Raw genomic sequence first — 6308 nt, forward strand, 5'->3', positions numbered from 1 at the left:
TCCAAGTCAACCAACATGCTTTCCTGAGTGAGTCCCATTTATCTCTAAACCTGACTCAAGTGTTTAATAAACATACATACTAATTCTCCTTGCCTCTAACACCTCCTCTAGCAGCTCATTCCATATACCCGCCACCCCTGTTGAAAAACTTACCCAATAGGTCCCCTTCAAAATTTTCCCCTCTCTTCCAAGCCCTCCAAGTTAGCCAAAGAATTACAGGAAAATTATTATGCCGACGTTAGAATTGTGATTAAAACGAAATGCAAAGAGTTTATAAAATGCCACAACACCCTTCAAGGCCTTTTAAAGCAGGGGCTCCCAATGTAGACCCTTTGGTTCTATGGCTCCATGGCATAAAAAAGGTTGGGAACCCCTGTAACAGTGTACATCACAGTGATGTTGGAACTATGACAATCAATGTTCAAGAAAAACGGTGCCCCATCAGTATGATCTGAAGGGCAGGAACAGAAGAAAGAAGTTGGAATAGACCAGTTAGTCACCAGAACCTACCCACCAATTCTGTAAAATCAAGACTGATCTTAAACTTCAGGTCCCCTTTAGTACCCATTCTGTATGTTCTGTGATCCCTTAATGTCCCATCCCAGACTTCAATTTAATCAATGATTGAGTAGTAAATGAGTAAGGGTAAGTTTCAAAGAGTTACAATTCATTAACTTGAAGGTATCATCCCAAATGGCCAATTCCTAATCTTAATCCCTATCCTCAAGTTTGAGTCTCTCTAACCAGAGAAAAATGCTTCTCGGTAACTACCCTCTCTCAGAATATTACATGTGTTATTGAATCACTTCTCCAGGCCAGTGTAAATACATCCTCAAAAGAAATCCTTCAACCACAGGAACTAGTCTACGCTATACCAATTTATATTTCTGTATGCCTTTGTAAACTTACATTCTATTCGGGTAATTTTGGAAAAATGTACTGCTTTTCTTTTCAAAATTATAATTTGGTGGCAGCAGTTGTCTCCTTTATGACTTTATTTAGGAATCCATTTGATATATCATCAACTATTCTACACTATCCTTGGTTGGTGCTACTGTAATGAAACCCAGTTTCCCTCGGGATCAATAAAGTATGTCTGTCTGTCTGTATCTATAGCATGGCACCTTGAATGGTGCAGCACAATCTCAGCACAGCACTGGGTGGTTTAAACTGTTAGACCTGAGACACATAGTCTATCTAGAAGGCATCTGATCATGCCACCAAGAACCACTGGAGATTTCCATCTGTGTTCAAAATCCTGTACTAAATATTATTAAACTTTTCAGAACTTATATGCTAAATACATTTTAATGTACAAGTAAAATGAAATATTAGAAAAAATATTGAAATCTACTAGAGATAACATAATTAGTAACATAATTAGTAGTGACAGGGATGATGCCAGACTTAAGAAAGACTGGTGATATAGGTAGACAGAGCAATTAACCTGAGTGCCAATAAGAACTTAATGATGCACATTGGGAAGAACAACATATTCTAAATGATAATAGCATATTGGAAGGTTTGAAACAGACAGGCCTTAGGTACATATTCATATATATTTAAATAAGGTAGGTCAAGCTGAGGAGGAGATGAGTGGTTTTGTAAATAGAGATATTGAATGCAAACACAATGGAAATATATTAAACATTTCCTATATGCTGGTTAGACCTCTGGTGGAGTACTATGTGTACATTTTTTCAGGCACCACTCCATAGGATAGATGTAGCCATCAGAGAGAGGGAGAGCATAAGAAATAGGAGCAGGATTAGGCCACTTGGGCAAACTTACTGGGAAGGTAAGAGTGATGAGAAGCTTCATTTATCTGACAAGATTGGAACTGAAATTAATACAAGACCATACGACTGTAAGACATAGGAGCAGAATTGGGCCATTCAGCCCATCGAGTCTGCTCTGTCATTCAATCCCACACTTCCTCCCCCGCCTTCTTGCCATAGCTTTGACGGCCTTACTAATCAAGAACCTATCAATCTCCACTTTAAATGTACCCAATGACGGCTTCCACAGCTGTCTGCAGCAATGAATTCCACAGATTCACCACTCTCTGGCTAAAGGAATGCTTTAGCAAAACAGGTTTTTAGCCTACCTTAGGCAGAGGTTAAGAGAAGACTAGATTCAAAATTATGTGAGGTTTTGATACATTGAGGGTTGAGGTTTTCACAAACTGTTTTCCTGGACAACAACTAGGGGTTATAGAAATGTAATAATCAGAAAAGAGAACCAGATGGTAGTCGAATGGGGTTTGTTTAGATCTCAAATGGACTACCTGAAAAAGAAGGAAATTCTCTAGGTACTGTAAGACACCTAATGTCTTTGTTTTTCTTGGTGGTGAGGGTCACAGATTTGGCAGATACTAGACACTGCAGCTATATTAGATACAGGATTATGCGTTTTAAGAGGATGCCTTAGCTGCCAGTTAAGCAACTGATTTTGTTGCTTTATTGCTCCTGACTCTAAACAACCTCACTCTTAAAATGTATAAAGTTCCTGCTTCAATACAGTTGATGGCAAAAAATCCACATTCTAGACTCGAGGCTATGGTTCAATCCTCTTTAGATTGAGGAACACATATTATTTTAAATTTGATGCACTTTAGAATGTAAAATGAATCTCATTTTCTGGGGCCATCACCCCTCCCCCTCCACAGTGCCCCACTTCTAGGAACTCAACCCAACTTTAGCCAACCAAATTCAAGCAGGTGTTCCCTTTGTAAAATGCAGAGCCACAACACTACTCCGGACCACACACATTTGTAACAGTACACCTCGTGGATTAAAGTAAAACCCTCAGCCTTACTTAGGAGATCTCTACCAACAAGCAACCTACACACGTTTACTAATTCCAATTAATATTGCAATTTTTTTGTATTGATAGCACGGCTAATGAAAAGCAAAGCACAATTCAATGGTTTATGCAAAATTTTAGTTAAAAAAAAACAAACACTCCTAAAAACCAGAATTGGCCTCAGTCAGCCCTTGATTCTCAAAAGGCACAACCTGATGCTTGATAAATACCAGCAGGTAACTGCTAATTCCAAATTAAGGGATGGATTTTAAAGACGTATTCAGCGCTCTGGGGAATGCCACCAGGCATGTGGCAACCTCAACCAATACGATAATTAGTGGGCAAGGTCATTCCCTCTGCCTTTACTCTCATGATTTCACTTACCTGATCGAAGCCAGAGATCACAAAGACATTGATCCAACCTTAATTTCCCAAGCGCCCAGCTTATGCTAAGAATCCTGATACATTCATCTGGAACCGGCTTCTCCAACAAGTTAATTGACTAGTACCCAAGGTACCATCTTAAAGTTTACACTCCATTAACTAATGTGCCTGCAGTGAGTAATATCTACAAAATGCACTGTGGGTGCACATTGAGGCACCTTCCAGATCCTTGACCCTCACAGTGGGCTCTTACATTGCATGCATATATACAAATTCTGGAAAATTATTATTTTAAAGGGATAGAAATTGTCTGATAGGCCAAAATTAATGCAAGTGGAGCATGTTCTGGTTTAAACAAAACTGCAGCTCTTTTTTTTCTGCTAAATGTCAAGATAATAAACAAATGTCAACAGGCCAGAAATGTCAAATGTGGCAGCGTAGGTAGAGCAGCAGTTCAGGGTTAAAAAAAAAAGTAGTCATTAGATTCAGTACAAATCAGTTCCAGAGTTTGCCTAGTTAGCTAGATTGTGCTGTTTGTAATTCTGCCGGTAAGATTGCTGTTGATTTTTGACTATCTGAGAAAATTAATACGTTGCCCGGTTTCCAAGCAAATTTGTCACATCCACCCTATCTGATTTCATTGTGCGACTTTTAGAGCTTTGCGATGTGTTGCTGGGGCGGTTGAATCTAAGAAACACTGAACTAATGGTTGCAAAAATTGCAGGGAGATAAAAGTAACTCCAGGGGTTAAGATTCAGGCTGAACAGATGTTTTCTTTTGATTGTGCAACCTCAACCCGCCTAAACCAATTGATTGCGCCTTCTTCAAATTACAGGGTGGTAGGGCAGCGGGCGCCTGGCATACAATGGCAATCTTTCTTGCTATTGGCGAGCGCTCTCCTATTCAGCTGTTGCTGTGTGCGAGTGACAGACAAGAGAGAGCGGCGCCGCAAAGAGGCCGAGAGGCAGCTGCCACGCGAAGCCTGTCAATCAAAGGGCCACGTGCAGTGCAGGGGACGACAGGTGCGGAGCATGCGGGGCGGGGCCAACAGGTAAGGTACTGCACGTGCCCTTTCCCTGAGGGAGCCAATAGGCGCCCGGCTCAGGTAAGCAACGTCCGGCCGCTCTGAGTTCCCTCCTCCGCGACCGGGAGCGTTCTTTTCACACTGGATGCAAGCGAATTGCCCACGTTAAAATCCTAACGAACTAAAAGCAGCATTAAATACACTGCACTGGTCAGCTTTCAGCGTCAGGCACTTGCTACTTATATATTCTACTCTTCTGTTATAAAGGATTGTAAGAACGTCATGTAATCCAAAGAAATAAGAATTTGGAAGAGCCCGATTCTCCCTGAGGGCTAATGTTACAGTCATTCAAATAATGCTTTGTCCCTTTAGTAGTCAGAACTCAGGCTGGAGAAAGGCAGCAACCAAGTTACCCACGCACACAGCCACGACCCCTATAATTATAGTTACCTTTACATTGTGCATGATCACTTCGTTATTTATTAATAACCTATTGTGTTTTTTTTTACAAAATCAAAGACTGATACCGACGCTAACATATTAGTTGTCTCTGGACCTGCCTTAGCCCATCTATGGTTACCATACACTTGCAAAATATTCTTGCCTCCAGTCTGGGCTAGTACCATGCTCCCCTTAGACCCGTCATTCTCAGCTTGAGCTTATCCATTACCTGCCCACCATCACCACTCTATGTGCAATCTGGCAATACCCTGTCGTTTGTGTGTTCAATGTTCCCTCCTCAATACATCCTTAATTCTGTGTTTTCTCTTCATTCCTACAAGCACACTTCTCCAATTCTCACCTGCAGTGAAGTTCCCAGTTCTACCATTGTACGTCAGTGGCTATTTTGGCCCAAATTCTCATTTTCAGAGGCATCTTCCTCTTTAAATATATTACTCCTTGAAACTTGCCTCTTTACTCAATATTCAAGAGGCTTATCCTAATGTCTGTGAGACAACTTGATGCCAAGTTACAGTCAGAAAACAGTTTTAGAAAGCACTTTCAAGTAATCACAGATATTGCGCATTTGTTGTTGCCTGGAGGAACTCAATGGGTCAGGCAGCATCTGTGGTGGAAAATGAGCAGCCAGTGTTTTGGATCAAGACCTTTCATCTGGACTGGAAGTTAGAAGGGAGATATTCAGTAGAAAGAAATGAGGGGAAGAGCTGCAGGTTATTTTGGGTCAATATCTTGATGTAGCCTTAACACAAGTCACAGGACATCAAAGAGTCCTATTTTTATGGAGTGTGCATCCTCCAGAAACATGTGCAATCATTATTATTGGTCACCTTGCTTAAGATGTTGGTTTCCAAGGCAAGTTTCTCAAGGCAACTAAAAATTCCAGAACATTTATTTAAGCTGTCCTCTGAGGTTATTCAATATTAATGACCTTAATATTAATTCTCACAGATGTAATGCTTACATCTTAATGAGTCTGTTCACAAAAAAAGTCAGCATTATAAGAAACTAAAAATTGTTATCTGGACAAGCTTAGTCCAGGTACAACTCAGATATTTGTTTATAAGTTGTCATAATTAGATACGTCCACTGTTAGGTGATTACATTCCTTTTACATTTCCCTCAAACATTAATATGCACTTTTACTAATATAGATTAACTTCCAAAATGTACAGTTAATGCTCTTTATACTGTCCAAAATCCACTTTGATTAGCATTGAAACTGACGGCTTCTGATTTAGACCTACAGCTTTAATTTGAACTGAATATTGTGAAATATACACAAGTACAACATGTACAAACTTAACCATGGTTCAATTGTTTCTGATTTTGTTATTGCAGTTGTATGTATATTTGCTTTGCTCGTTGGGATTGCATAATTAAAAAGAGCAGACTTGGAAAACCTGAAGATACTCTATGTTCAACAGCACTGTGAAAGTAACCTGGATTGCACACTGAAACTTCCCCCTCCCCCGTAAAAATAGGAATGAAGGAAACCTGAAACTGAAATGGAAATTGCAATCTGGAGCCTTTCAATCAACATCAGAAGACTTGAGTCTGATAAACCGAACTTCCAGATTTACTTAATCACAACAAATGCACCGGAATTCTCAGAATATAATCAACCCTATGATAA

The sequence above is a fragment of the Hypanus sabinus genome, chromosome 20, assembly GCF_030144855.1.
Source record: "Hypanus sabinus isolate sHypSab1 chromosome 20, sHypSab1.hap1, whole genome shotgun sequence".
Taxonomy (NCBI): domain Eukaryota; kingdom Metazoa; phylum Chordata; class Chondrichthyes; order Myliobatiformes; family Dasyatidae; genus Hypanus; species Hypanus sabinus.